General features: G+C 36.6%; 1 long non-coding RNA gene across 1 annotated transcript; it reads right to left on the bottom strand.

The window, feature by feature from the left end:
- Positions 1–1,143: 1,143 nt before the first annotated feature.
- LOC129903289 (uncharacterized) lies at positions 1,144–3,870 on the bottom strand. Its single transcript, XR_008770243.1, has 2 exons — positions 3,294–3,870; positions 1,144–2,635 (listed from the first exon to the last, which is right to left on the bottom strand). It is a non-coding gene; the product is annotated as an uncharacterized LOC129903289 (long non-coding RNA).
- Positions 3,871–20,805: the final 16,935 nt, after the last annotated feature.

The following is a 20,805-nucleotide window of genomic DNA, read 5'->3' as shown; positions in this document are numbered from 1 at the left end:
TATTATGAAAGAGAGAGACCAGACAATTTCAGTATACCTATTTAGGTAAGAGTGCCTCACCAACACATGTAGATATTGAGAAAGGTTCTAACAAAATTTTAGGACTGATATCGAAGTACAATGCAATATAAAGAGTCACAAAAGAAAGTGTAGCTCTTGGATCTAACAATGCATAAAAATCAAACTAAAAGACTCATAACATACTAGTGACCACATCAAGGAAATCCTCTGATCATATTGAGTCTGAAGATTACAAACCTGCCTTGGCACCATCCATCATTACTAGATGAGGTACCCTTTTGAGTCAGGCAACGTGCTAGAGCTGATGAAGCATTCGGCTGAGTTATTTGATGAAGATCACTATCCTTACCTAAGGCAGATGGGTGATCCCTTAATATGTGACCAGTCTTACTACATCCAACATCCACCACTACCGTCCATACACTCTCTGAGTTAATTCTTCCCACACTTCTGACAGAGTGGAAAAGTGCGACCACTAGTGACACTACCATGAGACTTTGAGCCTGGTGCTCTATCCTTATTAAACTTAGGCACCAAAGCACTAACAAAAGATGAGGCCAATCCCGAATTCTTCTTCTAAACCTGATAACTGTTATGTGTCGCGATTTACCTTTTGAAAACAACTTTTGAAATGTTCTAAGTATAAGAAAATTTATACTTAGAAAGAGTCGTCACTTTATTTTTTAAAGAAATTAAGAAAATTTAATTTAAAAAGTCTTTAACAAATAAACCTTTAAAAATTAAAGAAAATGAATAAGAGGTTCACATTTCCACTTTGAGAATGTGTTAGAACTCAAAGTGTCTGCTAACGTATGTTTGTCCGATGATTTGATTACAACATTAACTAACTTCGAGGAAAAGTTAATATAAAAAAGAAGTAAAGAAAGACAATTTTGAGTTAAAAAGTTTAAATACATTTAAAGCAATTTGAAAATGAATAAAACTTTGCCCAAAAATGACTACATAAAAGAAAAGATTGAGTCCTTGGGAAAAAAAACTTATCTTGAAATAATTTAACAAATTAAAGATAAGCAACAAATTGATGAAAAGCTTAATTAACTAAATAAAAAAAGCTTGATAAAATCATTTAAACAAATAAACTAACACAAAAGAAATTAGCTCTTCGTTTTAGGGAATTTAATTAAGTTAAATTAGAGTTAAAATTAGAATTAATCTAGCATAAAATAGCAACAAATAAAGACATAAATAAATAATCAATTTGCTAAATTCAAATCCTTTTGGACCCAAACTCGATCAATTCCACTCCTGCATTTGGGCTTTCTGGCCCATTTCCATTTTTGTATACCACAGGTATACTGACTATATATATGTTGCATATCGACTTTGTATACCAACTTCCACTCTGTATATTAGCTCCTGGGATTTGAGCTTTACGCCCATTCTTCAACCTGTATCAGCATGCATATTGAATGTATACCAGCTTCCCCCTTGATGATGAGGCTGACTCAAAGGACTAATGATGGGTTTCGGTCCCAATCAGAAATGCAAGGACTCTCGGACTGCGTTCCGGAAAAAGCAGCCTACTTGTGGGGCACTGTGTACTTACAGCCTCTACGATAAGCAAGTGAATGTGGCCGGTGCGTGGCGAACAGTTCATCAAGCCATTTTTCGCCTCAACTCCCTAAATAGGAATAGGGGTAGTTTCCAAATTCGGGTAAGAAATTCGCACCTGACATGAGAGTCCCAAAGGACTCATTATGAGAGTTTGTACCCAAACAGACAGAAAAGATAAAATTAGCAATTGAAATGTATGAAAATGAGTTGAACAATCAATCACTTAATCCACACCACTTTAATAAGAATAAATCATGTCAATAATTTAATACATAGGATTGACCAAGGTTCACAGTAAGCAAAGGAAAATTAACTAAGTTGACAATACGAAAAGTTTTAGGGAAAGCATAGGTCCCAAATTGAAATTGCAAGGAAAAGAGGTTAATTCACAGAATCAACAAACTTTCAAAATTAGATCATAATAATATATCCAGAGACAAGAGGACACTATCTAAATCAACCAAACTACGCAAACAGTGGAGCGTAATTTCAGAAATTGACCTGGGATATTAACCAAGCCAAGAATAATCACTCAACATCTAAAAGGAAACTTAAGAGGAAAAGTTATATCAGAGAGGAAGGCAGGGAGAAATATCAAACAAAACTGTACCATCATATAAGACTTGAACTCCACAAATTACAATATCAATAACAAGGTGAAAGAGTCATGCTTACACCGAATCCAAAATCTAACTAGCTCACCAAGTTTAAAACGGTGGATTTGAGACAGATTCATCCCAAAACAGTATTCAGACCTCAAAAACCAAAACAATGCGAATTCGAAATGCACGTTGGCACAATACAAAATAGAATGTTATAGATGAGGCAAACAAGCTCATGCTCGATATAAAATGAAACAGATGAAAGGTCAACTTGACCCGACAAATTACCTATAAATGTACACTCTATCCATGACTAATATCAAACCTCAATAAAGAACAATCTGACCAAGAGTCCAACATGTGATTTGCCCAGCAATACAGTGATTGCTTAATCTCAATCGATCCTAAAAATAACACCAAGTAGCCATAGATGCGTCCTGACAAATTTCTAATAATTAAAGTTATATCAAAGCTTTCAATAAATTGAAGAGTCATGCTTCATATATTTATCATATATCACTCAAACCTTAAAGATACAAGGGAAAGCACCATGCTTATACCATAAATGAATGAATAATCAAAACGAGAAAAGAGTTGTGAAGACAGTAAAGAACTATTAACAACTCTGAAGATTAATCTAGACAAAAATGCTTAATGATAGTTGTAAAATAAAGAGATGATAGGGAATTACAAAAAAATACATAAGAACTTTAAAAACGAAATCGAACAGAACTTAAATAAATCACGAAACAAAATTAAAAAGGCATAAGAAAGAAGAATGATTTTCTAAATCTTCTGCAGATTTCATATACTGGACACTCTAGACATAGGAAAATACTATTGAAACAATGAATTCAGCTACTTATAACTGAACAAAGAAGGCATCATATCAAGAACTAGCTTTAGATTTGGATTTTAATAAATTCATAGCAATAAATAACTATAACCCAAAATAATGACAAACATTATTCTACTGGAACTCTTAATTTAAGCAAGATTGGAATATAAAAGCATTAAACACATGAATCTACCAAAGTTAAACTAATCTATTATAAAAGAACCTACAGAACGGGAAAAATGAAAATGAAAGATTACCTTTTTTAAGTGCAGCGGTTGGGACGACGCTTGAGGACGATGAGCTCCAATACCATGAGTAGGCTCCGATGAGCTAAAAGATGACTAGGGACAGCTGAGTTAGAAAAATTTCTCTAAAAAACTTAGAACTCCCAAACAAGGGGGTGTTCTTCATCTCCAAGCTCTCTGAGCCCTCCTCTAATAGTGAGGAATTGAGGTTATTTATAGTTGAATTTCTTGCCATTTTGGGGGTTCCCAATCGATATGGGACTTGAGGAAAAATAGAATTCCTTGGAGGATAAGATTGAATAGTTGCAGTCGTACGATTCAGTGCAAAATCGAACGGTTTTGAGAGAGAAATTGAGAAATCGATTGGAAATTATGTTGTGTGGCTTACTCTCAAAGGTTTCTGGAGCCTTGCTGGCATGAACGTTTGTGTCTAGCACGCTAGTTCTCGTATGGACATCAGAAGAAGAACTCGGGCGTAGTTTTGGGTGAGAACTAGGGATCCTCCACCCTTGTTCTTCGTCGTTTTGGCTCACTATTGGGAATGAAGAGGAGGGGCGCGTGGTGAGGAAAGAAAAGAGAAGAAAGAGTGTGGAATTTAAGTGATTCTTGATATGAGGGATTTGGGCCAGGTTTGAGTGATTTTTGGGCCAAAAATGAGTTTGGGTTTGGACAATTATGGCCTTGAAAAGTATCAAGGGACCGGTTCCCTTAAGTGTTTTCACCGTTAATTTGAATTCGATGAATATGATATGAGCCGATTTTAAAATTAATTACAAGCTTTTTAATCTTAACAAAATAAAATAATTAGCTAAATTATTTGAAATAAACACCAATTATAACATAGACTATAATGTAGTTAATTTAAGAGAAACTAAACTACATACTTAAATGAAACACTTATTTTTTAAGCAACTTTCTAAATATTTATAAAAATGAAAGTCGTATATAAATTTATCTATAAATATATAGAATTATATGGCAAAACTATCTTGAAATAAACTTGAAAATATTTTTGGATTTTCAAAGGCAATTATTTCAAATTGTTTAAAATTGAAGAAACTCAATAATTAATTTGTGGTGGGGAGAGCCAAAATTGAGTGTCAACAATAATGACCTCCTAATTTTTAATTAGAGCACTCTACACTATTTGTCCGAGCCCTTTTGTTATCTCTAGAACTCTCCTTAAGCTTTTCCTTTTTAATCTATTGAGCATGAGTCATCAAGCAAGATATGTCTATCTCCTTGAACATTATCGCAGTCCTTCACTCCTTTATCACAGTCTCAAAAATATTGGAGACAAACTTATTCATCCAGGCCATAGAGTCGGCCATCATAGATGGAGTGTACTTTGAGAGTTGGGTAAATTTCAAAGAATACTCCTTTATTTTCATGTTACCCTACTTCAAAATAATGAAATCTTAGACCTTAACTTCCCTCAACTCTAGCGGAAAGAATCTGTCAAGAAAAGCAGCCTCAAACTCATCCAAATCTATTGGGCCTGCATCCTCAATCCTATCATCCTTCCATTGCTTGTACCATATTTGAGCCACTCCCTTCAATTGATAAGCGGCTAAGTCTGCACTCTCAACTAGAGTAACACACATGATCTCTATAATCTTCTAAATACTCTTAATGAACTCTTGTGGATTCTCATCCACCTTTAAACCATGAAACTATGGAGGATTCGGGTTGACCAAGTCCATAACATCTCGGTTGACCTGAGTAGTGATAGCTTGGGCTCGGTGATGCTAATTTGTTCTTCATCCCTGGTTCTTCTAACATAGGTTCTTCTTAGAGGCATAATATTATAAACATGTAGAAAATAAGTTTGAAGGAGAGTACATAGAGTTGTACTCTATTGTATAATTGAGAGTATGAAAGAAGTAAAGTATTTTGTAAAATATTTCATAGCCACATATTCATAAATATGGCGCACTTCACACCCATGAATAAGACTCTACTTAAAGTGGCTTTCAAACACCCTAAGACACTCAAACCTGATCCTCTAATACCATTTTTTTATGATCTCTAGACTACCTCCTAGTCGCGACATAGTGCTTAGAGCCCCAAGTGACCCCAAGTTAACCACATGGCATGACACTAAAGATTAAAATAAAATATCATAAAGGAATAAAATATAACACAAAAATTAAAACTTAGATAAATCCTACGGTGACATGTAGTTCAAGGACTTAGAGATTTTTATCAAAGGTCCACGAATGCTGATCGGAAACCTTCATCCCTAAATTTGCTCAATTCTAAGTATTACTCCCATAGAAACATGCAATTAATCTGAAAACAATAATAATCTGATAATACTGAATCACATTGATAATCTAACAAATACTGAGTAGCTTATAATTCATATTAACTGATAATATACTGAAAGATATTTATCTAAAATCGTCTAAATTATGACAATTTGATAATCTGAGATATGCTTCTAAAATTACATAGTTCTAGGTCATGAAAATACCTATATACTGTGGGTTCATAAAAATAGCATTGAAAACATAAAATTATAATCATTTAATTAGGGACTAATCATGAAGAAGAATTGAACTGCATCAAGAACCTATGAAAATTCTATAAGACCCTAGGTTTGGAGAAATCATAAATCTTGAAAATTGAGGTTTCTTTGGGACTCAATGGGTGAAGGGATACCAATTGATGAAATCCCATATACCTAGAATAGAATTGCAAGCTTGAATCTTAAAATAGAGACTTTAATCTTGGAACACTTAGTACTTGCTTGAGAGATGACTTGGGAGAGAGAAAACTAGATTTGGGAGAGTTAAGAGTGAATGAGAGGTTAGGGTCACTAGAAATCACTTAATCCCACTTAGAATTGTCCAAAATGACATCTTATAGAGATTAAAAGTATGGAAAGATACTAAAACAATCTTGATTTAAAACTGTTGGAGGACATCTATGGACCATGGTTCCTTCTACAGACTGTAGAACCCTGTCCGTAGAAGTTAGAAAAGATCTTTTGGGTTTTTGAACTTCCAAACCACGAACCATTCTACGTTCTGTAGTTCAGATTACAACCCATTTTTGGGTTCACAAAAAGATTATACTGGAATATATTATCTCTAAAGATTGATCTACGAGGCACTTTCTACGGACCATAGTTGAAACTACGACTCATAATTACCTCTCATCCTGTACAAGCTAGATTTTCAAGTTTTTGAAGACTAGTCTACAATCCTGATTTATGACCCGTAAAAGGATTTACAATCTGTAAACATGGCTCATAGATCTCATACTTAAATTCTTGTTTCAGAAGTCTCATTTATAGATTTCTATCTACGGCTAGTAGTTCTATTTATGACCTATAGATGGGGTCTATAAAAACCCTAATTATTTAAACTTTTAAATTTTTGTTGAACTCTTTCTGGTCTGATTTGAGCTAGGATCTATTCGAGTGTTATAGATTCTGTACTCATAATATATATATATATATATATATATATATATGTGTGTGTGTTGTGTGTATGTGTGTGAGCGCGTGCACACACGCATATTGACCATTCCATATGTAATGCATGCTCAAGAACTAAAAGAATGAATGTGAATGATATCTTATTGTCCATCTCATGCAATAGACTTGTCTTAATTGCTTGCGGTTTTACAAGTGGGGTTGTATTCTTTGTGGTTTGCTTGTGTGATATATGTGATTTATTAGTTGGAACGGGTACCATGCCTATGTCACGACCCAAAAAATGAGGTCATGATGGCACACATCTCAAACTCCATGCTGATGTGTAAGCCAAAAAGTAAAACCACAAGAGACTCCCAATGGGAAGTCAGGCCACGAATAAATATAAAAAATAAAAGACAATAATGAAATTATCCCAAAGCCTGGTGTCATAAGTTTAAGAAAATCTAAGTACAAAGCTGAGTCTAAATACACAGTTTAAGTCTCTGAATATAGAAAAAATATAAATGAAAGATGGACTAGTGGCGATCTAGATCCCAAGATCTCACCACTGATCTGATGATAAAGTATCTGCTAGAATCAACTACCGCACTGGATGCCCTGGCTAGTATCTGCATCAAAAAGGGACACAAAAGTATGGGTGAGTACAATCCACATGTACTCAGTATGTTTAAACGAATGAGTATAAGAAATTAATCAAAAACTATGAATAAACAAAGGAATGCTTCCACCTGCACGCAGAAAAGTCCTACTCCGGCTATGCTGCCGTTAATTAATATAGAACAGCACAAATAAAGTAAACACATAATTACAGTTCAATATCACAATTAAATAAATAGAACAAATATCACAGGTATCAATGCAATGCAATGCATTATGATGATGCAATAATATGATGGTATGGTGGAATCAAGGTTGTCGCACAACCTATCATATACACCTCTCGAGCTATGCTACAAAGCAGGACCCATGAGGGTCTCTCCAGACCATATACCTCATTGAAATCTTAATGTATCAACTACCTTGCCACCCAACTCATGGCCAAGAACTCATGATACTAATGTGTCATCCTCTTGCGACCTACTAGTGGTCAAGGATATATGAAAAGTGTCACATTTTCTTTCTCAAAAAGGGCTTCCACAATTCTCAACTTCCCAATGATCAATGATAATATGAATGACGATGAATGTATTTACAACATATAAGGCATGGAGGTAATATTTGACTCAACATACACCATAATGTTCAAAGCTCTCAAAACTTAACCTAAGCATGATATTCACCCTCAATAGATAGTAATTGGAAGGAATTACATCAAATTAAGTGTTCACCCATTTCTCAAATATATCTTAATACTCAGGCGTACTCAAAACCTCAACTCAACCCCTCAGGTGGGAATTACAAGTCAAACAACCTCATTACATCTCTTAGTCAGTTGAGTCATGGATTACACAATCTCAATCAAAATATAAAATATCACATAAGGCCCCCACACGGGCTATACAACACATATAAGCCCCCACACAGACATCACAATATAAATTATCAGTCCCAAACTATACTACAACCCCATCCCAAAGTCTACAATATAGAATTTGACTAATTACCCTAACTCAGCCCTAAGAAGGATAGCCAAACCTACCTCGATAGCCAAAACCGCACTCGAACACCTCTACCGGATGATCAACTCTTGAATTCAACGCTTGAAATGACAACCCACTATCAAGAATCAAACATACGCATCATAATAAGTTCAATGACACTCATAGTGATAGGTTTCGTAACTGGGTTAAAATAGTCCAAAAATTAATCATTTTTAAAAGGGTTAAATCTGAAATTTTATTGTAAAATCACATTCTACACGGAAATTGGAGTTCACATGTGAAAAACCCATGAAAATGAAGTAAGATTTGAGGTAGAAATCACCATTTAAAGTTTTATGAAAAACTTTCAAAGTTTGTGTACAAAACCATGAATTCCAAGGTGAAATCACAAGATAATAGAAGGAAATCGAAGGATTTAGGTTATAAATACTTGCCCAGACAAATTTCTCAGAAAATCTACTTCACAAATCACCCCTCCAAGCTCTTGAAAATCAAATATGGAAGAAAAGAGCCAAATCCCATCTTTGGACCTCTCAAGTGTCGCAAAAGCGACATATAGTCGCTAAAGCGGAGGTTCACTTTCGCGAACCCAGCTTAAGTGAGCCCCTTTCCTTAAGACGAAGGGTCACTTTTGCAAAAGCGTTCCCCTGCACCAGCAACACAGAAACAGTTCAAAACCAAGTTTCCAAATCTTCGATCGGACCCTTGGGATTCATTTGGAATCCCATACACACAAACCATATATGCACTCCTACTAAATTCGACGTTCCGGACTCAATGGAACCATTAGAATTCGAATTCGAGATCTTCTTGACCAAAAATTTGATAATTCACAACTTAACTAGTTTTAGCACTTGAAATACCCAAAATACCCTCGAAACCTATAAAATTACAAAGACCATTTCTAGTGTTAGAATTACTTCTCGAAACTATTGCAATCATCAGAAATCCAATACGAGTCTCCGAACTCGATTTATTGACCAAAGTCAAACTTAACTCATTTAAAACTAACTTTCCAACTTGAGACCTCAAATTCACATATCAACCCCAAGTATGATTCCGACGACTCCCCTAGACCAATTTCCACATTCCCGAGTTGATGGAACCAACAGAGTTTCATTCCGAGACCCGTAGCTCTAATTGATACCAAAAACTACTTTTTCACTCTTAACTCTACAAAACTCAAGGATTTTCCCAATTCACTAACTGTTAAGACTTTAACACATTTAACCACACAAACTGAACAAATAAAACTCTAGGGCACTAGTGATAGGTGTAAAATGGTAATTTCATGCAAATTTTCCAAAAATGACCCTTAAGGTCATTACAACATCCACCACTAAAAAGGATGTTCATCCTTGAACATAAAATAAAGGAAAGTACCTAGAGTCTCAAAAGGTTGAGGGCACCGTGCCCACATATCAGACTCTAACTCCCAAGTCGCCTCCTCAATAGGTTGATGCCGCTACTACACCTTGACCGAAGCAATCTCCTTGGTCCTGAGCCTACGAATCTATCTAGGATAGCTACCGGTTCCTCCTCATAAGTCAAATCGGGACCTATGTACCGCATCATAAGAAATTATATGAGACTTATCTGGTATGTACTTGCGAAGCATGGAGACATGAAACACTGGATGGACAGCCGATAATCTAGGAGGTAAGGCCAACTCATTAGCCATACCACCTACTCTTTTCAGAATCTCGAATGGTCCAACAAAACTCGGGCTAAGCTTTTCTTTCTTCTTGAACCTCATCACACCCTTCATAGGCGATATTTTAAGCCACACAAAAACACCCACCATAAACTCTAAGAGACGAACCCTCTTTTTAGCATAGCTCTTCTGACGACTCTAACTTGTCAATAGTCAACCCTGAATCAAACGTACCCGCTCTATAGCATCTCTGAGTAAGTCAGTATCCAATGCATTAACCGCAATTGCATCAAACCACCCAATGGGTAACCGACTCCTATGACCATATAATGCCTTAAATAGTGCTATCTGAATGTTGAAGTGTTAACTGTTATTATAGGCAAACTCCTCTAAAATCAAGTATTGGTCCCATCGAGCACCAAAATCAATCATATAAGCCCTAATCATATCCTCCAACACTTGAATAATCTGCTCGGACTAGCCATCAGTCTGGGATAAAATGTTGAACTAATCTCTAGTCGCGTACCCAAACCATACTATAATGCCTCCCAAAAGTGAGAGGTGAATACTTAACCCAGATCTGATACAATAGATATAGGCACCCCATGTAATCTAACAATCTCATAAAGATAGATCTTACATAACTGCACTATAGTGTAGCCAATCTTCACCAAAAGAAAATGAGTTGATTTGGTCAATCATTCCACAATCACCCAAATAAAGTCATACTTACCCAATGCCATAGGTAATCCAAACACAAAGTCCATGGTAATATGCTCCAACTTCTACTCAAGAATGGGCATTCTTGTTTTAAGACCACCTAGTTTTTTATGCTCATACTTTACTTATTGGAAATTTAGATATCTATCCACAAAATCAACAATGTCCCTCGTCATGCCACACCATCAATAGTGTTGTTTCAAGTCATGAAACATCTTTGCCACTCTCGAGTGAATTGAATACTTGGAACAATGAGCCTCCTCCAATATCATGCGTACCCAATCACCAACCTTGGGCATAAAAATGTGATCATTAATCCTTAAAACTCCCTCTGAATCAAGAGAGGCTGATTTTGCTTTACCACTCAACACATTATCTTGAATGGCCCTCAACTTGTCATTCTCAAACTGGTATGTATGAATCTTATCTATCAAGGTAGACCTAGACTCCACAAAGTCCAAAATGCTATGATGTATAGAAATATCAAGTTTGACCAACTGCCTAGCAAATGACTGGACCTCCAAAGTCAAAACCCTATCATCCGCCTTAAGGAAGGCCAACTACCCATACTAAGTGCTTTATGACTCAAGACATCTGCTACTATATTAGCTTTGCTCGGATGATAAAGAATGGTGATATCATAGTCTTTTAACAACTCCAACCATCTACACTGCCTCATGTTCAGATTTGTCTAAGAAAAGATATACTTAAGGCTATAACGGTCGGTAAAGACCTCACAATGCACACCATAAAGATAGTGCCTCCACAACTATAGAACAAACACCACCGCCGCTAACTCTAAATCGTGGGTAAGATAGTTCTTCTTATGTACCTTCAATTGTCGAGAAGGATAAGCTATAAATCTACCTTTTAGTATCAATACACCACCCAAGCCTACTCCTAATGCATCACAAAACATAATAAAGGCCACACCCTCCTTATGTAAGGCTAGATTAGGTGTTGAAGTCAATAACTCTTTGAGCTTTTGAAAGTTCATCTCGTACTCATCAATCCACTGAAATGACATGATCTTTTGAGTTATTCTAGTGGGATGCAAAAGAAGTAAAGCCCTAAACAAACCGACGATACTAGCCTGCCAACCTAATAAAGCTTTGAATCTCGATAGCTGAAGTAGGCCTAACCCAATTACGAACCGCTGCAACCTTGATCGGATTGATCATAATACCATCCTTGGTCACCACATGACCCAAGAATGCCATAGACTCGAGCCAAAACTCATATTTGGAGAATTTTGCGTACCACTTCTCCTCTCTCAATATCTGAAGGACTGTCCTCAAGTGACTAACATGATCCACCTTATTCTTAGAATAAACGAAGATGTCATCAATAAACACGATCACAAACGAGTCCAAATATGATCGGAATACCCGGTTTATCAACTCCATAAAAGTAGTCAGGGCATTAGTCAACCTGAAGGACATACCTACAAACTCATAATGCCCATAACGAGTCTTGAATGTAGTCTTCGGGATATCAAATTCTCAAGCTCTCAACTAATGGTAACCCAAACTCAAATCAATTTTGGAGAATACTAATGTGCCCTGAAGCTGGTAAAATAAATCATCAATGCGAGGAAGAGGATACTTGTTCTTGATGGTGACCTTGTTCAACTGTTGGTAGTCAATACACAACCTCATGGTACCATCCTTCTTCTTCATAAATAAGACCAGTGCATCCCACGACAATACACTAGGCCTAATAAACTTCTTCTTCAATAGATCTTTCAATTGTTCTTTCAACTCTATCGGAGCCATCCGATAAGGAGAAACAGAGATAGGCTTTGTGCCCAGCTCCAAATCAATAACAAAATCGATATCACGATCAGGAAGAACAGCTGACAAGTCTATAGGAAACACATCCATAAACTCTCTTACCACCCTCGTAGTCTCTAAAGGCGGTGACTCTATAGTGAGATTATGTACATGAGCCAAATAAGATAAACAACCCTTATACATCAGATGATGAGCATGAATATAAGATATTAGCCTCTTTAGATATGAACTCGGATTACCCTTCCACACCAAGCTAGGCAAACCGGGATATGCTAAGGTCACGATCTTTATATAACAATCTAATAGAACATGATAAGGAGATAACTAGTCCATACCTAATATCACATCAAAATCAAATATGTCTACTAAAATCAAGTCTGCATGGGTCTCCCTATCTGAAAATATCATCAACCACCCCAGATATACTTGATCCACCACTAAGGACTCACCTATTGGGGTAGAAATAGTAATACGCACAGTAAGAGGCTCACACACACAATTACTACCCACATTAAAATATATCGACACATAAGAATAAGTAGACCCTGAATCAAATAATACTGAAGTAGAATGCTGGCAAATTGGAACAATATCTATAATAACTGCATTAGAGGCCTCCACCTTAAATCTACCTGGTATAGTATAGCACAGCTGATAATTGCCTTTAGCCATTGAACTACCATGAGCACCACCTCTAGCCCCACCCTTGGCACCCCTGGTGCCACTTTTGGTGCCCTGTGTAGTACCTTAAACAGCTAGAGTAGGGGTAGGATGAATAGCTAGTATCCTAGGCCATCTAGTAGAAGGAACATGTCTGGACAATCTTGGGTCTTATGCTCAAACTCATCACAAACAAAGCAACCTTGAGGTCCTAAACCTCGTGGAGGATAATCAGAAGTGTCAATACAGCCTCCAGATCCTGAAAAACCACTATAACCAGCCTGATCCGATCTAGATCCCCTGACACCATCTGAGCCCTGAATAATTGCTTGGATTAGTCTACCATAATAACTATGGGTAGCTGAACTTGAGTACTCCCTCCCTGTCGATGGAACCTCAAGGCCCCACCTTGTCTAGAATGTTGAATGCTCACTATCATCCAGGTGTGGTCAATAACACTCTGGAAAGTACCACTAGATAGTACAAGGGAAGTTGTAGCCTCCAGAAGATAACCCGCAAATCCCTTCAACAACTTGTGGATCCGCTCAAACTCAATAGGAATATTAGACATGGTATAATGAGACAACTCATGGAATTGAGCTTCATACTCAGATATGGATAAGGAGCCCTAGTCCAATCTATCAAACTCATCTCTACGTTGGTCGCGGAGGCTATAAGGCATGAACCTCTCAAGAAATACCTCTGAAAACTGCTCCCAACTCATCATAGGGGAACCAACAGGCCTACGAGCAGTAAACAATCTCCACCACTCCTTGGCTATCCCTGTAAACTGATAACAAAGTATAGGCTACTCCATGTGCCTCAAGAATACCAAGGTTGAACATCCTATCCTGGCACTTAGCCAGAAAATCATAGGTCCTTCTCCCTGGTTGTGCCATCAAATCTAAGAGGTGCCAACCGAACAAATCTCTTGAATCTCTTCTGCTCAACTACCGATATAGCAGTACTAGTAGAAATTGGCTGAGTTGCAAATCTTGAGGGTATGATAGAAGGCATAGAAAAAGATCCCAGAGACTGAAACCCAATACTAGGCCCCTGAACTGGTGGCATAGTACCAACAACAATAGGAGAGCCTGAAGTACCTAGGAAAACACCAGGAGTTGGAAAACCATCCAATCTAGCCAATAGTCTAACTAATAACTCTTGAAGCATCAGAGTACTATCAAGAACTGCTGGAGGCTGGCCTAGCCTTTGTTGCTCATAATTATCCTCTTGCTCATAGACCAGCTCAGGCGATGGCTTCCTAACTCGATCACAAGAAGGTGATGCTTCCCTCACTTGGCCTCATCCCCTAACTCTATCGCGTCTTCTACCTTGCCCATGAACTGGGCTTTGGTAGCAGGTGCATCTTAACTCTAAGTGACTCTGACTCTAGTCCTTACCATCTACGCAGAAGGAATATATTAGAGGTATACAATACTTGATATGAATAATTCAAATAAAAGGAATCAAAAGAAGGAATTTATCCTAACAAGTATCTTATAGCCTCTCGAAGATAAGCACAACCATCTATGTACCGATCGACAAGACTCTACTAGACACCCTGCTCTTTAACTTATGAGATCGGTGAACCTAGCACTTTTATACCAATTTTTCATGACTAAAAATTTGAGGTCATAATGGAAAACATCCCAAACCACATCCTGATGTGTAACTCGAAAAGCAAAACCATAAGAGACTCCAAATGGAATGTCAGGCCATGAATAAATACAAAATAAAAGACAACAACGATAGCCAAAAATCGCACTCAAACACCTTTATCGTATGATTAACTCTCGAATTCAACACTCGAAATGACAACACATTATCAATAATGAAACATATGCATCATAAGGAGTCCAATGACAGTAATATTGATAGGTTTTGAAACTAGGGGTAAAATAGTCCAAAAATTGATCATTTTCGAAAAGAATCAAATCTAAAATTTTATTGCAAAATCACATTATACAAACAAATTGGAGTTCACATGTAAAAAAACCCATGAAAATGGAGTAAGATTTGAGGTAGAAATCACCATTTAAAGTTTTATGAAATACCTCCAAAGTTTGAGTTCAAAACCATGAATTCCAAAGTGAAATCACAAGATAATGGAAGGAAATCGAAGGATTTAGGTTATAAATACTTACCCAAACGAAATTCTTTAAAAATCTACTACACAAATCACCTCTCCAAGCTCTTGGAAATTAAATATGGAAGAAAAGACCCCAATCCCTTTTTGGACCTCTTAGGTGTCGCAAGAGACATATGGTCGCTAAAACGGAGGTTCGCTTTTGCAAACCTGGTCTGCTTAAGAGGACCCTTGCACCAGCAACACAGAAACAATTCAAAACCAAGTTTCTAAATCTCCGATCGGACCCTTGGGATTCATTCGGAATCCAATACACACAAACCATATATGCACTTCTACTAAATTTGATGTTCCAGTCTCAATGGAACCACCGAAATTTGAATTCGAGGTCACCTTGATCTGAAATTTGATAAGTCACAACTTAACTACTTTCGACACTTGAAATACCCAAAATTCCCTCGAAACCTCTAAAAATTACAACCGGAGCATTTATAGTGTTAGAATCACCCTCCAAAACCATTGGAATTATCAGAAATCCAATTCGAGTCTTTGAACTTAATTTGTTGACCAAAGTCAAACTTAACTTATTTAAAACTAATTTTCCAACTTGAGACTTCAAATTCACATATCAACCCCAAATCTGATTCCGATGATTCCCTTAGACCAATTTTTACATTCCAGAGCTGATGGAACTGACGAAATCTAATTAAAACCACTTTTGCATCTTTTAACTCTATAAAACTTAAAATTTTGCCTAGTGGAATGGGATATTGCTATGGAGTGTATGGGTGATGTGATGTATTTGATAGCAAAGGAATGGTTAAATGATCGGGGTTATATAACTTCAAGTTGCATGTTTCCATTTGATTATTTGTATGATATTATTTGGTGTATTTAGGTTGCTGATGATGCCTAGAGGTATATTTTATTTGTATTGATATTACTTTTCTTATATCACTTGGCATAGTCTAGTTGTAGGGTCATTGATATTTCAAAGGTGAAGACGATGGTAATCTCCGACAACTTCTACTCCTCTTTTCCTTTTGGTGGGAGTTGTATCTTACTTTTTGTATATTGTATTCTCTTAGTAGCTCTTGTATCTATTTAGACTAGTTTCGTGGGAGGATTTTTATATCTTTTTCAAAGGTACCCATATTTAAATCAAATTTGAGATTAATTATTGTTTCCAAGAGAAATTATTGTTTCCAAACAAGGTATTAAGTTGATAATTATTTACTTCTGCATCATTCAGTTTTAAATTAGATGGTATTCTCCTATTTAGGTGTTAGAGTAGGTTCCTTCGTGGACCGGTGAGTTGGATCGTGATAAAGACTTAATAAAATCCAGAATGGACAAGGCGTTTGGCTAGAAGAAAAAGAGCAAATAAGATTTGAAGCTATTAACTTTCATCAGAAACAGTTCACTCAAAAAAGAGACGATACAACACTATGAGAAAATCCACAGGAAACTGTGTTACCTGGGAATATTCGTGCAAAAAAAGAGTAGTTGGAGAACCTTCATGGATTAATTTTACTTGAGGATAAAATAATTTTCCTTACTGGGATATTTTAAATTGCAAGACCATTATATGCAGATTATAATTTTGTATGTAAGTTACTTGCGATTTTTTTCTATCCACAAGAAATTGTAGAAATTCGCAAGAAACTCTTGTTAAAATATTATGTAAAAGGAAATATTCTTGGGTAAATACCTGATAACTCTCCATGATTAAATTCATATAAATTTATAGGAAATTATCGACAAAAAATAAAGGAAATCTAAAAATAATCTATAGTAACACATTTTCACAATGAAATCCGCATGAAAGTTGGTGGGCAAATTTCCATAAAATTTCCCAAGTAATGTTTCCACAAGAAAATTCCAATATAATATGGAAAAACTACACAACTAAGTTAATGTAGAAACAATATACACATAACCTTGCGATAATTATCAAAAAACTATCTAACATAGATATACTTAGGGTTTCATAGCAAATCTCTCATCTATCACTCGCCACTTTTCTCTCTCTCCCCTCTCTCTTTCACTATCCCTCTCTCTCTCGCTTTCCTCTCCCCTCTCACGTTATTTTCTCTCTCTCTCTTTCTTGTCTCTTCTAAGATGTTATTATTATCAGGCGATGTGTTTCTTAGTTAATTATCTAAAGAATTGGGTAAACTAATTAACTTAAACAACTTGATATTAGAGATACTAGAAGATAGAAAAATGTTGTTGTTACACCCCGTACTTTGGTACCTTGGAACACTTCTTAAGTTTCTGGAAAGGCTCTTAAGTTTCTTAGAAGTCGTCATGTGAGTCGAATAATTTATAACTCTATCAAATTCCTAAGGAAAGGAAAATGAGATACCCCATAGTAAGGAAGATTGGAAATAGGGTTATAAGACTCCGGAAGGAGTTGGAGGCCAAGTAATGAGTCGTAGGATCCAATTTATTTGCGTAAGCTACCAACTTAGACGTCTTACATACTTAAGCTACTGGAGTACATGCTGAGCTTCCATAGCAAGGATTTCATAGGCTCTTAAAGTAAGACGAGATTACGAACCCATGGAAGAGACGAAAGGAGGTGTAGCACCTACTTGAAAGCAAGCAGGTGATGCACCTACTTGGACTAAGTAGGTGATGCACCTACTTAAGGTGGGTCCCATACTTTTACGTGGCAGTAAAGGAGTGGGTGCATAATTGAGATGGTGCCCTGGGGGCTGCCATGTGTCACCCCTAGGGGTTTCCATATGTCACCTCCTAAGGAGGTGTATATATGTATGTTATTCTGAAGAATATCTCATTTTTAGCTTCTTTAGCAAAAAAAAAAGAGAGAAAAACGTGAGGGAGGAAAAGGGCAGCCACGGCTTAGAGGAAAATAAGGTAAGCCCTCCGATTCCATTACGTGAATTAATTATTTAAGGTATCCTATGGTGATATAGCAGTGTTTAATAACGTTAAATTTCACTTTGGGGCAGCAAGGAAGAGATATATACACTCCACTAATTTTTAGCATGTTAAGAGAACTTCCGAGACAAGTTTTAGCAAGGTATAGCTTGGTTCTCTTCTCCCACATTTTGGTAAGGGTTTGTACATGTTATTAGGGTTTTAATAAGGTAAATTTAAGTTTTGTACCATCACCAAGAGGATAACAAAAGGCCACGACATTTCAGCCGCGCTAGAAGAACTTCCGAGGCAAGTTTTGGCAAGCTTTGGCCAATTTCGGGTAAGGTAAGACCTTTCCCTTCAATTTGGGGTTTATGGTATTGTTATGAAGTGATTTAAATGTTGTTTAAGTGGCTGGAAATATGAAAATTCCATAAATATGCTTGACGTTTGAAACAAACTAAATTGGAGTCGCTATAGTTAAATTGTAGTCGAAGTAAGGTATTGTGCTTGTAGTGTGCTGCTGCAGGTGTGTGGTGGTGTGTTGAAGGGTCTAAATGTATTCTAAAATATGTGTGGGGTCTGATGGTTTTAGCCACATGTCCCCTCATTTCGTACAATTAAAGGTTTTGCGAAATAAAGACTAGAAACCCTATTTTGGTATCGTAATTTTGAATGAGTTGTTTGAAGTTTGTATCTGGTAATGTTGAAGTGAATTACTTGTATATGTGATACAGGTTGTTGTTGTTGGTTGGATGTGGTAATTAGGGATGTAATTGGAAGTTTGGATAGGGCATGTTATAGGAGAGGTGCTGCCCAATTTCCGTTAACTCCTTAACTAACTAAGGAACTAGTAATGAACTAGTCTAAGGAAATGGATAAGGGATTAGTTCCTATAGGTAAGTGGGGGTAGAATTACAAGCTGAGAGGTCGAAGGTCACTAAACTTAGAATTACTTTCATGTTAAATAGGTTTAAGAGACGACAAGGCGAACGTGTTAAGAGTAATCCGTAAGAGGTATGTAAAGCTAACTTTTCTTCCTTTTGGCATGTCATAAGTATGTAAAGCTTACTCTTTCTCTTGGCATGTTTTGACATAAGTATGAAAAGCTAATCTTTCTTTTGGCATGGTTTTTATGAAACAAATATATGACTTTTTTTATGGTTCCAAGGAAGTTTCTATTCCTAGAGCCACTAGGATTGCCAATTTCTTGGTTTCTAAAGGAAATTTTATTGCGCTTTGATACGAGTATATAATTCTAGAAGTTCCATTTTGATGTAATCCATAGTGACTTTCAAAATATACTTAATATGATTCTTGTCTTGATTGTGAACGATAGCTAATTTTAATTATTCCATTGAGCCCCATAATATATCTAGAAATATAGAAACGATTTCAGAAAGACCATTTTAACATAAACCATCGTAACATCTGAAAGACATGCACTATAATTATCGCTCAATTTCTCTTATATGACTTGGCATCGGAGTTACGCTATCAAGTCTTTGGAAATGTTTTGTATTTTATATTATAAATAGTTTCTTGTGGATGCCTCAATGTTTTCTTCACCGAGCTCGGGTCAGGTTTTATTATCATGCGTACTTCTCTGCATTGTTCATCGTGCCCCGATGTGAGGAGGTAGGTATGAACTATTCATGGGTTTTTGGAGTTATGATGTGCCATGTACACAGATGATATGATATGATCTGATATAACCATCTGATATGATATGATCTATTATGGAGATATTCCCTACTCTAGAGTTATGATGTGCTGTGGCGCCAGTGATGGGGCGGCGAACATAATTTGTTCACCGAGTCCCATAATGGGGCCGAATATGGCATATGTTCTCTGCATACATTATCTGTGGTTATGAAAAGCATTTTGGTATTCTGGATATTTTGCTCATTTTTGTACATTCTATTCTGGTAATGATTTTACTTATTACAGTTTGTGCTTTACATATTCAGTATATTTTCCGTATTGACCCCTCTTTCTTCGAGGGGTGCGTTACATGCCCGTAGGTACAGATGCTCAGTTTGTTAATACACTCGCCTAGGACATCCACCCTGTTGGTTGGCAATGCTCCTTTGTCCGGAGCCTTACTTTGGCACTAACCTTTCTGTTGTATATTTATTCGTAATGGTTAAGGGTATGACGGGGCCCTGTCCCGTCATATGATTATGCTATCATTTTGTAGAGGTCTATAGACTTTTGTTGTGGGTTCTGTATATGTGTTTTGGGCTTGTGTTCAGTGACGATCTTAATGGCCTTCGTGCATCACATTTATTTTCGTGCTCTCTCTAGCGATCTATTTTGATTTCCTCATTTGTTTATTCTGATAACATACTCAATGGGGCTAAGGGTACGTATGAGTGCCCAAATTGGGCACCAGTCACGACCTACGGAGTTGGATCGTGATAGTTGTCTTATGAGAAATATATGAAATGTAATGACCTCCTAGTTATTTTTTTCTTTATTGTATTCTTTTCATCATTTAGATCATTCCTATAGCGACTCCAAGTCATTTATTAATTATTAGCATTACAATCTGGTTGACTGATCATTTCTTTGGTTTTTATGCAAGATTCTGTGTTTCTGAGCTCTTGAAACTTGAATAGTTGACTTCGGTCAAAACTTCTAGTAAATGGCTTCATAATGAAATTCTTATGGTCC

Source organism: Solanum dulcamara, chromosome 9, assembly GCF_947179165.1.
Source record: "Solanum dulcamara chromosome 9, daSolDulc1.2, whole genome shotgun sequence".
In the NCBI taxonomy this organism is placed as follows: domain Eukaryota; kingdom Viridiplantae; phylum Streptophyta; class Magnoliopsida; order Solanales; family Solanaceae; genus Solanum; species Solanum dulcamara.
This window is presented reverse-complemented; position numbering and strand designations above follow the sequence as displayed.